This window comes from Mirounga leonina, unplaced genomic scaffold (assembly GCF_011800145.1).
Source record: "Mirounga leonina isolate KUSES-001 unplaced genomic scaffold, KU_Mleo_1.0 Mir_413, whole genome shotgun sequence".
NCBI classification, from domain to species: Eukaryota; Metazoa; Chordata; class Mammalia; order Carnivora; family Phocidae; genus Mirounga; species Mirounga leonina.
Genome location: NW_023270734.1, coordinates 1,713,206 through 1,728,990, shown reverse-complemented (window position 1 = coordinate 1,728,990; position 15,785 = coordinate 1,713,206). Strand labels below are relative to the sequence as shown.

At 46.9% G+C, this 15,785-nt stretch overlaps 1 protein-coding gene across 2 annotated transcripts in view; it reads left to right on the top strand.

Annotated features, from left to right (window-relative positions):
* Positions 1 to 12,769: 12,769 nt before the first annotated feature.
* Positions 12,770 to 15,785, top strand: part of SVIL (supervillin) — a 229,085-nt gene continuing 226,069 nt past the window's right edge. Inside the window, exon 1 of one of the 2 annotated variants that reach the window (XM_034987201.1) lies at positions 12,770 to 12,846. The gene's annotated coding sequence lies outside the window, so the exon portion shown is untranslated. Of the gene's footprint in view, positions 12,847 to 13,075; positions 13,371 to 15,785 lie in introns of those variants that run through there. The other variant, XM_034987197.1, reaches the window with a different exon arrangement.

The window sequence follows — 15,785 nt, the reverse complement described above, 5'->3', positions numbered from 1 at the left end:
TCCTGCATGGTAATTCAGTCATCCTGGAGAGCCAAATTCAGTTACTCTGACTCTGTGGGAAGAAGAATTAAGGGTTCTTGAGCAGTGGCTCACAAACCTGGGGGGAGAAGGAAGAAAAAAGTTCTTCCTCTAAGCTTCTCAGAATCCTCTTGGCAATTTTTCAGAATCACTGGAAGCTTTGGATACTCGATCCTCAGGCATGTATCCTCCCTTCTATTCCCACTTTGATAACCACTGTGATCTCGATATTGATGGGAAGGCAGTGTATCTCTCAGTGTGTGGGGGTGGAAAATAGCTCTAAATGACATGGGGTCATTTGCAATATGGGTACTTAGTGTGGGGCCCTGAAGAAAATCCTTCAGAACCTGTAATTCCTGCTAAAAGCTAATGTCCCACAGTTTGTAACTGGTTCTGGTGGGAGTGCTTCAATCCCTCGTTACATTACAATGGAAATGCCCCAGAGGTGATAACCTAAGTAAGTCATTATCAAACAGTTAACACCTGAACCAACAAGTAATCACCTTGGAAACTGTCTATAGTGCCCTATAGTTTTGGGGCACTTTTGATGGAAGGAGCATTGCAGGAGAGAAAGAAGAAAAACTCTGAAACATTTATGCATTATAGATAAAGTTCAAAATATACCCAATAAGGGAAAAGGGCAAAGAAAGACCATTTGGAGAACTGAAAATGCACTGCCTTCTTTCTGCTTGTAGGGCCCACATAGTTGACTAAACGCCACTGCCTGTTAGCAGGACCTGTGGGGCTGACCTACTTATCACTTAAAGAAATATAGGAATATTCATGCAGATTGTCCAAAAATTCCTCTGCACTAACCTAACAAACTCCTGCCCATCCTTCTAAGCTCATCTCTATAGCACTTCTTCTATGAAACCCATTCTAAGTTCCCCACATTAGTAGCTGCCCCTCCTTTCTGCTCACACAGAACTTTATTCATAACACAAGTTTTGTACTTTCTAGGATAAATCCAAACTATTTTGTTTGCCTATCTCTCCCCCACTATTCTGGAGAAAAGTTGCTTCAATGATCATGGTTTATCTCCACCTCAGAATTTGCCTCTGAGCTTCACTCCCCTAAAATCCAACTGCCTTTTCTGATATCAACATTTGGGTCCATCAAAGGGAACTCAAACTCAAAGTACCCAAGGCTGAACTCACAACATCTCTACCTTTTTCAGTGTTTGCTCTCCCTTGGTGAATAGCTTCTCTATTTCTCTGGTTGGGCAAGCCAGAAATGTACAGTCATTCTCAACACCCACATCCTGGTTGTTCTCCACACCCACATCACTTCATGACTTTACTTCCTAAATACCTCTAGACTCTCCTCATATTCATCCATTCTTGCTGTCATCAATATAGACCAAGCATGCTTGCAATATCCTGTTAACTGATCTCCCCATATAGTCTAGGCTGCTGCTCACCCATTTACCCCACTGCAGCCATTGTGATCTCTGCCCTGCCTAAAACCCTTCAATGTCTTCCTTTATGCTTGGGGTAAAGACTCAATCTCTAACATCATCTACAAATAAACCCCTGTGTAGTCTCAAGGTGCCCACCTCACCAGCCACTTCTCACTTTCTCTGCTCCAGCTGCCCTACCCTTTTTCCTTTAGCTCCTTCTTTTTTTTATTTTATTTATTTATTTTTATTTAAATTTTAATATATTATTTAAATGTATATTTAATGTATTTCAATATTTTATTTAAATTTAATATTTTACGTTTAAAAATTATTTTATTTTTAAATGATTTCAGACATACAAAAAAAAGGTGCAAAAATAGTACAAAGATTTCCCATGTACTTTTCACCCAGCTTCCCTAAATGTGAATATCTTACATAACCAGAGTGTAATTATCAAAAACAGGAAATTAATGTTCATATGCAATACTAGGAACTAATTTACAGATCTTACTTGGATTTCCACAGTTGGTTCAGGATCCAATCGATGACTCCTCATTGCATGTGAGTGACATGTCTTCTTTGTCTCCGATCAGGAGCAGTTCCCTGTTCTTTCTTTATTGTTTATGACCTTGACTAATCTTGAAGAACACAGGACAGTTATCTAGTACCATAATTCTCAGTTTGGGTTTGTCTGATGTTTTCTCATGTTAAGTTCAGGTTATACATAATTTGGCAAGAATATCATAGAGGTGATGTTGTATTCTCAGTGTATTATATCAGGAAGCATGTGATGTTAATGTCTCATTACTGGTGATGTTAACTTCGAGCTCTTGTTAAGATGGTATCAGCCAAGTTTCTTCATTGTAAAGGTACTCTTCATTGAGGGGAGGGAGAGTGGAGAGAAGAGAAATTTTGAATCTATGTGAATATTCTGTTTCTCATTATACTTTTACTCACCGATTTTATCATCAGTTGATGATTCTTGCATGCAATCATTATTACTGTGGTGTTTTTTGAATGGTGATTTTCTATTTTCATCATCGCTTTTACATTTGTAAGTTAGGATTCTACTGCAAGAAAGAGCTATCATCTCCTGTTTATTTATTTATTCAATTGTTGATTATCACTGTGGACTGATGGATATTTATTTTTTTCTATAAGTTATGATCTATTGCTATCATTATTTATTTTGTAGCTCAATTGCCCCAAATTTTGGACTTGATCCTTTTCATTGTCCTAAAAGTAGCAAGTATGCATGTGCTATGAGGGCTTTGAACATGCTGTTCTGTTAGCCTGAAATAATGTTCTAGCCTTCCCCTGTCATCGCTGTTGCATCCCCAACTTCTTTGTGCACTAAATCCCTTTAAAGCCTTGCAATTTCAGCTCTAATGCCCATCTTCTGGAAAGCCTTCCTGAACCTCCCAGAAGTGGTTAGGGTTCCCCTTGTAAGTTTTCAAAGCACTATTTACTTTTTCTTCATAGCACTTAACATATTTCAAAATTAAACCCTTCTTGTGTGAACATTTCTGAGAGCAGGGATTGTATCTGTTTTAGCCTAGCACATTAATAAGCCTTCAGTAAATGATTAAGATTGAATTAATGAATAAATGAACTAATACCTGAAAGTAAATGGGTTGAGTTCTTTGCAGAAATGCCATATTGATGATTCATTTTTACTCCAAGAGAAGTTTTTCCCCTGGATCTTATAGATCCAGGTAAGATATGGTTGACAGTTTGACACATGAAGATTCATTTTTTAAAAAAGCCATTGAAGGGGAGCCTGGGTGGCTCAGTTGGTTAAGCGACTGCCTTCGGCTCAGGTCATGATCTCAGGGTCCTGGGATCGAGCCCCACATTGGGCTCCCTGCTCGCCGGGAAGCCTGCTTCTCCCTCTCCCACTCCCCCTGCTTGTGTTCCCTCTCTCGCTGTCTCTCTCTCTGTCAAATAAATAAATAAAATCTTAAAAAAAAAAAAAGCCATTGAAGTCTGACTTAATGACTTGGATCTTGGGTCTAAAGATTATTGCCTGGATGGTCTCAATTCCATGCATATTGTTTTATTTGTCTTTGTTTCTTGCAATGGTAAAAATATACTTGCCTCCATACCCCATGTATGACTGGTGATATGAATTGTGGAGGAAAATGTGTGACTGGGGGCAAAGAGCTCTGTACAACCCATTGCTATCTGACTCCTGATTGTCTGTCATAAGTTTGTTTCATTAAGGACATGGCAAGTGACATATTTTAAGTTAGATACTGAAGCTTATACCAAACACTTAGAATCAATTCCACTCTCTGTTCAAATAGGATTCTCACTGAGAAGATTTCATTTCTAATTTGGAAACTTGGAATGCCAAGGTCTCATGATATTTGAAAACAGAAAGCAGGGCTACCAGAAAAGACTTTCATTCGGGCAATCTGAGAGTGATGCTCTGGGATAGCATTCTGATTTATCTTCACAAGCTGGTTCCTTAGGTTCTCAGGTGGATGTCAAGATTCCAGAGAAAATTCTTCTAACAGGTGACAGCAGGTGAGAGCAACTGAGCACATCTGCAACCCAGCCCAAAGGCCATATCTGACCTTGGGAGTTTCAATCATCTGAGTCTGCCAGGTTTAAGAAAGGAATATAAAGAATATTACTTGGAAAATGATTAATTTCTCTGGGCAAAGTCTTCATAAGCAAGGTTTCTCACTAATGTCTCTCTATATACTTAATTTGAAATGTTACCTGTCCATCAACAACCACATGTGAGATTTACCCCACTTGCAAGCTAACAAATTAGCTTACCACAGTTTTGTGAGTGCTTCCAGGGGACAAGACACTCCTGGGTCAGAGACAAAGGATGCTTTGTTACCCATAGCTATAGCAGTAACTAGCATATCAGAATTTTTGCACCACAAACATTAATTCCCACAAGATGATGACAGCTACACACATAGCGGGTTGCATTCCAGGAGAGGAACCCTGTGCTTAAGGAACCTGACTCTTTTATAATAGGCTGTAAGCACATCTACTTTGCTGTGGAGGGAGATGTTATCTTTATTATACTGGATTGTAAGTATACCTGTCTTTGCTTCAGGGAAAGATACTATCTCTACTTTCCAAGGTGGTGATCTTTGCTCTAGGGAAGACATTATCTCTAGCCTACAAACTGTTTGCTATAAAAACATCCTTAAAGATAGTTGGAATAAAATGCAGTCAGTGCATTGATCATAAGATGTGCAGGAAAAAAAGATAATTTTATTCCAACAGCATATTTTCCCCTCTGTCCTCTTATTGAAGTCCCATCCTGTGTGTATACTTGAATGTTCCTGATCTCCTCTTTCTGATGACCCCTAGACACACACACACACACACACACACACACCCCAAAACCCATTTGTTCTCTGTACCCAAGTCCCTAGGACAATTATGTCCATTGTGTGGTGGGGCAATCTGTACTTAGGTACCTCCTAGGTAAGGGCCAGTTTGTACAAGTGCTTAGGACTAAAGTCATTTTGGGGTTGTGGGTAAATGGATGGAGCCTCCACCACTCCTGATGTGTCATATCCACAGGAACTAGTGATAATGCATTATCACTTGCCTGGAACACAGTAAACACTGAATAGATGTGAGCTATTATATCAGTCAAAGCACACAAGACTTTTGCTGTAGGAATAAATTAGCTCAAATATCAAAGTGTGTTTTTTATCTTTATCATGCCACTTGTCCATTGCCAGTGGCCCGGAGGCTCTGCTCCACACTGTCCTGACTCCAGGACATAGGCTGGCAGGGCATCTGAAATGTTGCTGGTCCCTGGGGCAGAGGACAAGAACTATCGGGAGAAACTAGGACAGACAGTTAAATGCTCTGGTGCAGAAATCAAACATGTCACTTCAAAAAATAAATAAATAAAACATACCACTTCAGTTCACAGGTCACTGGCCAGATTGGGTGACATGGCACCACAACGGGGCCAAGTAGTACAATACTACCATGTGCTCAGAAGGCAGAGAAGCAGAATATTTGGGGACAGCATGATGATTAACAACGTATCCTATGGCAGAGGACATCATAACTGCCTATTCAGCATTCTTTTGATTTTTTTTTTTTTTTTTTGGTAATAGAACCCCAATTTTGTTTAGGTCTTTCTCCTTTCCCCCCAGAGTCATGGAGCCCCAAGGAGAACATGATCAACACCCTTGACAGGAGGGGTAGGCCTGACTGGTCAAGGGGCACTGCCACCCTTCTTGCTGGTGAGCATCTTAGCAATGAGCACAAATAATTCAGGCCCCTGGCAGGCAAACAGAGGTTTTAAGTTCCTGGGGCCTTAGGGGGAACTTATTTCTCAGTCTTCTTAAAAAACTTCTAGAAAAGACTTCTCTTTCTTCTTTGGATATTGTCAAGCCCAGCTATGAGGCCTGGATTCAGCTGCAGCATCTTCTTGCCACCAATCTGAAGATGAAGCTCCCCAAAAGAACCCACAGGGAAGCAGACCTAGAGCCACTGGACAGAGTGAATCCTAAAGCCCTCTGGACTTCCCATAACGAAGCCTCACTCTCGAAGCTAACAGGGAAAGAATTTTCTGTTACTTTTAGCTAAAAACAACCTAACAATACTGCTATCTTCCTGTTAACTTTGGAAAGAAGGGCAGTGTGGAGTCGGGAAGGAACAGAGTCGGGTCAGCTAGTACCACGGGTGGCAAGAAACCAGCAGTGAAACAATCAGATGTACACAATGTCTAGGGTCTGCCACCATGCCCGTCTGCCACCCCCCAAAACCCTGGCCATGAGCCCTGGCAACATGGGCATTTTGCTGGCCTGATCTGCAACTGTAGCCTTCATCTCTTAGGAAAGATCTATTACCCTGTCTGGAAGAAGGCACTAGTCTTAAGTCCTGTGATTAACTCCAGATTTTGATCTTCAGTGCAGATTTCCTGCTAGTTCTCTCTGAGCTCTCTTGAAGGATGTGCCTCTGGGTTTAACTACAATTTCTAAGACCAGGTCATAAGACGGTCCTGTAGCTTGACTTCGAACCTCCTGATTGTGTCAGCTGAGCCGCTACACACAGATGGTGTCAAGTGTCATAGGAAAGGTCTTTTGATTGCCATAGGATCACGTTGGGTGTTTCCAGTGCACATCCGTGTCAGGGCTAGGCAAGCCCGTTGGCTGTAATGTACTGGAGTTTAGTTTCTTTACCTCTTTTCTCAGGTCATCTTCTTGAAGGCATATCAGGTTAGAGTCAGAAGGCACGTCTTAGATCAATATTCCCAGCAGGAAAATGCTCTGGGAACCTCTGACTGCGTGGCTAGTCATTTATTTCCTGTGTTGTTGTAGTTCATCCTTAGGGGAAGAATTATTTGTTTTTTATCCTGCCATATTAAATAAAATCCTGGTTTAGAGCTAGGCAAGGTTTTATAAGGCAGATAAAAGGCCTGTTTTTAATAAACAGGGTGGAATGATAAGAAATGCGTTCTCTGTGCAGCGGTTCAGTGACATAAGAGAATCATGAGGACCTCCAGCTCCGTGAAGGATCCTTGTCCACAGCACTGATCAACAGCCAGCAGTTTGCAATCTCACCCAGAAATAGAACTGGCAGGAACAGGCATATAGGCTTTGGGTGAGATTGGGTTTCAAAGAAGTTCAGGAAAATTTCAAAACAGCACGTGCTGTTATTGGGTTGGGGTCTGTCCGTCCACTAGGCTTGCAGTGAGTGGACCATCCCAGGGCTGTCATCTGTCTTAGGAAAGCAGAAACAATCACTGACCGATGCTGCAGCAGGTAGAGATGGTATTTTCAAGGTCACTCAGGTCATTTTATGCTGGCATAAAAATGAAAGTTGACTCTGGAGCAAACAGTTCGTGTAACAAGACCCTTGAAATGCTAGCAGAACAGCTTCTCGAGGTTTTCTTTCCGTCTTTCTTCACTGGCTAATTTCTATGCAACTGTCACGACTTCACCTCTTTTTTCTTTATTATTTAAATTCAATTAGCCAACTTATAGTACATCATTAGTTTCAGATGTAGAATTCAGTAATTCATCAGTTGTATATAACACCCAGTGCTCATCACATCACGTGCCCTCCTTAATGCCATCACCCAATTACCCCATCTTCCCACCCACCTCCCCTCCAGCAACCCTCAGTTTGTTTCCTATAGTTAAGAGTCTCTCATGGTTTATCTCCCTCTCTGATGACTTCCCATTCAGTTTTTCCTCCCTTACCCTATGTGCCGTTTCTTATATTCCATGTATGAGTGAAACCATATGATAATTTTCTTTCTCTGATTGACTTATTTTGCTCAGCATAATACCCTCCAGTTCCATCCACATCGATGTAAATGGTAAGTATTCATCCTTTCTGATGGCTGAGTAATATTCCATTGTATATATATACCACATCTTCTCTATCCATTCATCTCTCGGTGGACAGATGATGGCTGCAGTTTTCACTTACAATAACTAAGAACAATCTCTGATATCTATTCACCACTTACCATGTTTGAGGTATCATCCAAAGTTCTTTACAACAGTCCTCAAAGGGGGGGTTCTCTTATCACCCCAGTTTGTAGGTGAGGAAGCTGAGGAACAGAGAGGTTAGATAACTGGCTCAATGTAACACAGCTTGGAACCCCACTGGGCTGGCTCTGTAATCTCCAGAGGCTAGAGAAGCAAGGAAACTTCAATGCTAGACTGGGAAACAGTCTGCAGCCAACAGAAGGTCAAAAGGAGGAAGTGACAGGCAAGGCAGAGAGGAGGCAAAATCAAGTAGGCAAAGGATGAAGGTTCACTACCAATTTGAATCTTTAAAAAAGAGCTGCCAGTGTCCAAAGAGACAACAGCATAAAGAACTAAGCACATGGCCTCCTAGAGCAGCTACTTTGAAGGAAGTGAGCAAGTTCTGCTAAGCTAGTTCTGCCCCACTCTATTTTCAATTTTTATTGGAACCTTCAGTCACAAACTCCTCAACTAGTAATTACCCAAACTACTGCTAATTTTCAAGGTATTAAATATGGCTTTGTTAACGGTAAAATTACAAAGGATAAGGAAGGCGGGATTCAATATAGATAAAGAATCTTCTCTGTATTTCAGGGAGAAAATTCAACTGATATCCATCTAGTTGTTTGGAGAGTTGAGACATGACCAGTGTTATAAATAATATCAAAGAATATTTCAGCCCCCAGGAATTTTTCAAAGCCCCATTTTCTTTTCCCCAACCCATCCTGTTGTGTTTTGTTTTGTTTTGTTTTTTTGTTTTTTTTCCCCCAAAGCCAAAGAAGTAGAATTTGGAACCCATCTTAAGGTTTTGTTAAAACTCATGTTTGCCACAGTCTGATTTCTTTCAGATTTTGTCCATCTTTCGAATTCAAAATATAATGCTATAATAACATTCACGGCCAAGTGTATTTCTACTTAGAAGCAAGAGAGTAGAGAATTGTCCTCTAGAATTTCTTTTTTGTTATAATTTTAGCTACCTCTGGTCTACCCTTTTTGTCTCTCCTTTCAAAAATCTTGTCTATCTTCCCCTGGCCCAAATTTTTATTCTTCTATTCTGCCCAGGCCAGAATGACTTAAGCAATGAAAAAAAAAAAAGGGGGGGAGTAGGAATATGTATTCTTTATTTACATGGCAACCTTCTTTTACAGATTCTAAACTTTAGACCAGAGAGCGAGAACATTGCCTTCTAAATATTTGTGGGCTGGATCTAGGCTCCTTGGTTAAAGACATTCAAAATGGATGGAAATACTTGGCATAACTCTCAAGGTTATAGTTTTATAAGGGCCACTTGTTATTTTTCTTTGTTACATAATCCTATCTCATTTCTGTCCCTCTCTCAATAAGCTTTCCAGACTACTGGATTATCAAGATGAGAAAATCTGACTCTTGGACTGAACACAATATCACTCTGGGCTTCTTCTTTTTTTTTTTTTTTTTTTAAGATTTTATTTATTTATTTGAGAGAGAGAGAATGAGAGACAGAGAGCACGAGAGGGAGGAGGGTCAGAGGGAGAAGCAGACTCCCCGCCAAGCAGGGAGCCCGATGCGGGACTCGATCCCGGAACTCCAGGATCATGACCTGAGCCGAAGGCAGTCACTTAACCAACTGAGCCACCCAGGCGCCCCACTCTGGGCTTCTTATATTTCCAACTCGAGCACAGAGAAAGTGGTACTTTTATTTCAGCAAAGGCTCAGTTAATAACATACTTCTGATTTTGGAACATTTGGGATGGAAACCGGGTTAGGAAATCCCATGTCATAGTACCTCTTGCTCATGTTTGGAAACCTCAGGGAACACCAGCAATGTCTGGCGACAAACCAGGCCTCTCCCATCTTCTGTGTGACACTGATCTCATTTCTTCTTACTCCCTGTCAGACTCCAGCCAAGAGAACTTCCCACACACATCTTGCACAGTTTTGCCCATCTCCACGCATGCACCAGTCAATAAAAGCATTTACAAGGCACCTACTTTGTGCAGAGGGAGGATTGTGTTTCACTCTCCACTCTGCCAATTCCTGGATTAAGACAGTGGCTCAGAATATCTTTCCAGAAAATGTTCTCTGCTTAACTCCACCCTCTCTAACGTCTCCAGAAATGTGTCCTATGGTGGGCACAGCTCCAGTGCTGCTTAAGAGAGTGTTGTGCCAGTTTTTTGACCATGACCCACAGAAAGGAATAAATTTGATGATACAATAACCCTGCACACGTACACACACACACACGCACGCACGCACACAGCTTGCAAATACAGTTAACCAAAACAAAACTTTCATGAAAATAATATTTACTATGTAGGGTGCACTTGATTGTTTTAATACAAATTTGATTTCATAAAACAAAGATACTTATCTTTACCCACAAAATTGATCTCCTGATCGGCAGCTTGAAAAACTCTAGGAAACTCTGGGTATTTAGGAAGCATAGAAGTTAATTCAAGATTCTAAAGGATGAATCTATAATTCAAACAGGGGGTGACTTAAGAGTGTTCACCAAATATTGTCAGAAAAGTGAAGATTGCTTCAGATAAGGTATTTGCAAGCAAATGTTAAGTTTGACCAGATCTTCTGAATTCCCGAGAATTAATTCATTCCTTAAAGCAAACTTTTTTTTTTTTCCAAGACTTCAAACATACAAAAAATGGATGAGGTTTTTGTCCTCCAGGAGCTCATGGTTTAATGGAGGACACAGAAAAGTGACCCAGTAATCTTGCCCCAGTGTTCTAAGAGCTACACCTGAGACCCACATGGGGGGCTGTGAGAGAAACAAGAGGCCCCTAATTCAGAAAGAGGTGAATGACACCTTCTCTCTAGACCAAGGACGTCCTAAGTATTTGTGTTCAGAAAGCATGGGACCTCTTGAATCTGCAGGGCATTATGAGTGGTTCCGGGCTTCAGGGAAGGGCATCAATGGGAGAATGATCAAAGATGAACCTCTGGAGGCAGGCGAGCAAAGAAGCTTGAGTTTTCTCCTGAAACACAAAGGGAATCCACTGAGAGGTTTTAAGAAGGGCAGAGGATAACAAGGTTTCTGTTTTTGAAAGATGCTTGAAGAAGTCGTGTAGAGGATGCTGGCCAAGAAGCCTTGTGGAGAAAAGAGTCTAGTTAGGAGTCTGGTGTCAAACACCAGATGAGAAATCGTGCAAAAGGCCTTGGCTGAGGCAATGGCGGTGGGAATGAAGAGGGGAAGCCTCTGTGGAACCTTAAGGACACAGTAGCAAGTTGATTCAAGCAGGTCACATCTTGGATGCCTCCCAGGTTTCTGGCTGGCATGACTGGAGTGGCCTTTGAGCCATCCATTCAGATGGGGATTGCATGCAGGTGGAGGGCAGGGTTGGGGGCGGGGTAAGAGTTCAGTGATGGACATACTGAGTTTGGAGCTTTATGGTGATCCCATAGCCATTTGGATCTGGGGCTTGGGGAGAAGCCGGGCCTGGTGTTAGACAAAGCCACAAGGCAAAGATATGAAGTAGGACAGAATCAGAAGACTGGGGACGAGGCTCCAAATTCAGGGCAATTACTGATTTGCTGGAGATCAGTCATTCCCATGACTCTGGTTAGTGTGGGGTCAGTGCAGACAGCCCTTGTCCTTCCTTCCTGTCTTCTCTAGCTAGCAGGAGGAATGAAGAGTCTTTAATATATTTATTGAATACAGTCCTTCCTTCTGGAACCTTCTGGAGATGACACAGGTGCCAGGTGGAGATCGTAGCTCCAACAAAGCAAGACAAAGGTAAGGGTGACTTGTACCTAGTCATTAACAAAAAGCAAAGGGCTAGTTCTGAAATGTTTGCTGGGTAGGGGTCCCTGATTCCTGATAGATTCCCAATATTCATTTCACACATTGGGTGTTGTCTTCCAGAGGACCATATGCTCAGTTGAGAGTGTGGTTTCTTTACTAGGTTTTAAGCCCTTCCAGCTATCAAGCGCAGCACTCTGTTACCAGTATGTGAGTCCTCAGGCCAGCCTACAAGCATGGGAAAGCAGAACTCAGTTTCTGTTCTAGCCTCTTAGGGGCAGTGAAGCTCCCTGTTACGGGCTGAGTTGTATCCCCTCAAAATTCATCTGTTGAAGTCCTAACTCCCAGCACCTCAGAAAGTGGCTGTGTTTAGAGATAGGGTCTTTAAGGAAGAAATTAAATTAAAATGGGGTCATATAGGTGGGCCCTAAAATCCAGCACGACTGGTGTCTTTATAAGAGATGATAGCCATCTACAAGCTAAGGAGAGAGGCCTCAGAAGAAATAATTACGTTGACACCTTGATTTTGGGCTTCTAGCCTCCCAAACTGTGAGAAAATAAATTTCTGTTGCTTAGGCCAGACTGTGGTGCTTTGTTATGGTGGCCCTAGCAAACTCACGTACTCACCTTTTGTTTTTCTGATGGGGGCTGGTATACACAAAAGCTCAGTGCATACCCAAGAGGAAAAATAAGAGTCTAGCGTTTGGAGGAAAAGAAGCCGGGGTTGGAACGAAATGCAATGTGAACACTAGCTACTGAAACAGATAAATCACACAAGTGGATTTAACAAGTATAAATGTATCTACTGCCTTGCAGATTACCATCTACTTTACAAACTTTAACTGATCTGATGTTCTCAACCGCCTCAGCATCACCTAGAAACGCAAATTCTCGGGCCCTCGTTAGACTAAAAGGATCAGAAAGGGGAGAAAGAGGGGGAGGTGGGGGAGGCAAAAACAAGCCGTGTTTTAACAAATCTCGGGGGACTGTGATTGGCTGAAGTGTCAAGTGTGAGAACCACTGAGCTAGGGCACGGTCCCCCGTCCAGATGCGCCTCTGGGCGGGGGGAGGGGGCCGGGAGACTTCCCAGTTGTGACGGGGCCGACAAGGGCGGTCTCCTTGACAACCGGCCCAGAGCTCTACCGACTGCAACGTTCGCGCGCGTTGGTGGGTTTTATCCCGCGAACGGCTCAAACTCAGAGCGGCCGCTCGGGTCTCTAAGGGTAAGCGGCGCCCCTCCGGGCCCCGGGCGGCATGGAGGGCGGCGAGCGAGAGTCCGGGGAGCCCCGGCGCCGCCGGGCGTGTGCGCTTGCGCGCGTCCGCGGGCCGGGCCCGGGCGGGAGCGCGCCGAGGGGGTGGGTCGCGCCGCCCCGCCGGCCTGGCGCGCCGTCCGAGCCACTCAGAGCGCCCGGCGGCCGACACCCGGGGGCCCTACGAGTGATACCCGGCGCCCGCCTGCCGCGCCGGGACTCGCGCGTCCGCGCTCGGGAACCGAGGCTCCCGGTCGGCCCTGGCCTGCCTCGCAACTTGCTCTGCTCCGGCTGCGGCGGCGAGTCTGCCGGGCCCCTCGCCGAGAGCCAGCTAGTGTGGGGACGGTGCCGCGGTCGCCGAGGTCCCGCGCCAGTGTGCGCCTCCCCGCCCGGCGCCGCTGCGGGGCGACCGCCACCTTCGTCGCCGCGGGGAACTTTGTGCGGGGGGAGGGGGGCCCGCCCGGCAGGTGGGCGACCGCGGCGGGCGAGCCGAACGGGTGAGTGGGGCTGTGAAGTTGGAGTGTGAGTGTGCGGGCGCCCCGTGGTGGGACGCGGGCCCTCGCGTGTAGGTTTCCCCTGCCCCTCCTCTTGGTCGCCCTGCAAAGTTTCACTCAGGACCGGTGGCGGGGGGGTCGGGGGGGAGGGGATCGGCTAACCTGCCGCTCGTGTGTTTACTCTGGCGAAAGCGCGAGTCATTCGGACAGCCACTCCTCCCGGCCGGGTGAGTGACACGGCGGCCCCGGCCTCCAGCCCCAAGCCAGACCCAGGGCTCCACCGGCACCCAAGAGCGCCGGTGGCCCGGGGCTGCGGATACGCCTGGAGCTCACCCCAAGCCGCTTCCTGGCCCTAGGACCCGGGGGAGGGTGTGTGTGTGACGGGCCACCGCCCTCCCCTCCGCCTCTTTAATTCGAGCAGGAGAAGGCTACTGAGATACAAGACACAAACTTTGTTTTCCCTCAGTAAAACTGCTTTTCCAGTGTTTTAAAACTAGACGTGCAGACGCGATTCATGGTGGTTTCTTTGGGACACCCCTGGGGGCGGGGCTGCACCGGCTGGCCCTCAAGTGGGGGACTCCGGGCGCGCCCAGTGGCCCGGGGGCGCGAGGACAGCTCTGGTCCTCTTCCCCTGGGGTCTGGCCTCAGCACCGGCACGGCGGCCAGGATGGCCCCGGCGCGCTGGCCACTGCTCGGGAAGGGATGACCGTCGGTGCTGGGTGCGGGGGTCCTGCGCTCGGGTGGGCTCCAGGTTCCGACCCTCTGTCCTGCTCCTCGCTCGGTCCCGCGGCTGCTCCCGCTGGTGGCCCGGCAGAGGGCGCCAGCTCCCGATCGCTGCGCGGGCCGGCGGAGGGGAGGGGACTTGTTCGAGCCTCCAGGTAAGGAGCGTAGTGAATCATCCCGAGAGGGGGGACCCGATCCTCGCTCTGTGAAAGGAGGCAGGGAGTGGCCGTGGCGCTGTTGAGAAGCTGGGGCTGCCAAGCCGCTGTCCGCCGGGAAGCGGCGATTCTGCCACCCAGAGGTCTGGGGAAAGCTCAGGAAGGTGAGGAACGTCCCTCCGCGCGGTGGCCCCAGGGCAGGGAACGGCAGCGTAGACTAAGGCCGGCAGACACTAGGACGCGCCGCTGCGCGCCGTTCTCGGGGGCCGGAGGTGGGGCCACTTTTACTCTGGCTCTGGGCGGTACTGCCCGGGTCGGCGACGGGAACCTGGGAGCAGGCGGCCGATTGCCGGCTGCTGCGATGGGGTGCTCCCGGCGGCCCGCGAGGTCCCGGAGCAGTAACAAAGGCGCGGCGCGGCCACTGCTCCCACCCACTTCCGTCCCCAGCGCGCCGTGGCGCGCGCCCGCCCGCCCCGAGGTGCGGGCCGGGGCAGGATTTCCCTCTGCGGAGTTTCGGGAAGTTAGCTCCGTGGCCCGTTACGCTGGGAGGAGGGGCGGGGAAGGGGGGCGACCCGGGGGGTGGGGTGCACGCGAGTGTTCAGAACTGCGACACTGCCCGTTTCCTCTCCCGACTGCACGGGCGAGTGGCGAGAGCTGCCGTGGCTCCCGCGCCCCTCCTCCGGTGCCAGGGTCGCGCCTCCGCAGGGCCCGCGCGGGTTTGAAGTCCCCGCGCGGCGCGCCAGGCCAGCCCGCCAGTCCACGCCCCTCCCTGCAGATTCGGGTGGCGTGCGGGCTCCCGGAAGGGAGTGGTTTAGGCCCCCGGGGACCGCCGGCAGCCGCCGGCACCCTGAGCCGAGCTCCAGAAGGCGGTAATTGTATTACTGTGGGTGAGCGGCCGGGAGGCTCCAGTCCAGGCCGCAGTCTGGGTCAGGTGCGGGGTTAAGCGCTTCTGACGAAGGCATTACAGCTCTGGTGAAGTCTGACAGCTTATTGCACCAGGAAGTTCCTCGTGCAATAGGGGAGAAGGGTGGCAGGGGAAATAAAGAGGGCTCCTTGTTTTCCCGGAGGTTGTGGGAACTTAGGCAAACCCAGCCTGTGCACAAGTCTTGTCCCTGAAGTGGCCTGGGCAACATCTCCACCGCGCACCAGACGTTCGGGGCTCTGGACGTGAGACGAGGAGGTGCTGAAGAAAAACCCAGGGCACTCTGCTCCGATGTGAAACCATACCCCCCAGTAATCAATGGATAGAATTCACATGCTTTCTTATCTGCCTCCACTCCCTTCTGTAGTAAGGAAAGGGCAGGAACTGGTTTTTATAAAGTGGCTAGTGGATGAGAGACTCTTCACACACACTTTGGAAGGATCTTCACCATTCTCCTTCTCCGAGGCGGTTATTTTTATTTTACAGATGAGTAAACTGAAGCTTAAAGAGTCTGGCTTGCTCTTAAGAGTACTTTGCTCCTCCCAGTGTCTTTGGCAAAGGCTGATACTGAAGAGTTGTTTATTGATTGCTGATTAAAGAGTCACGGTATGTGCTATA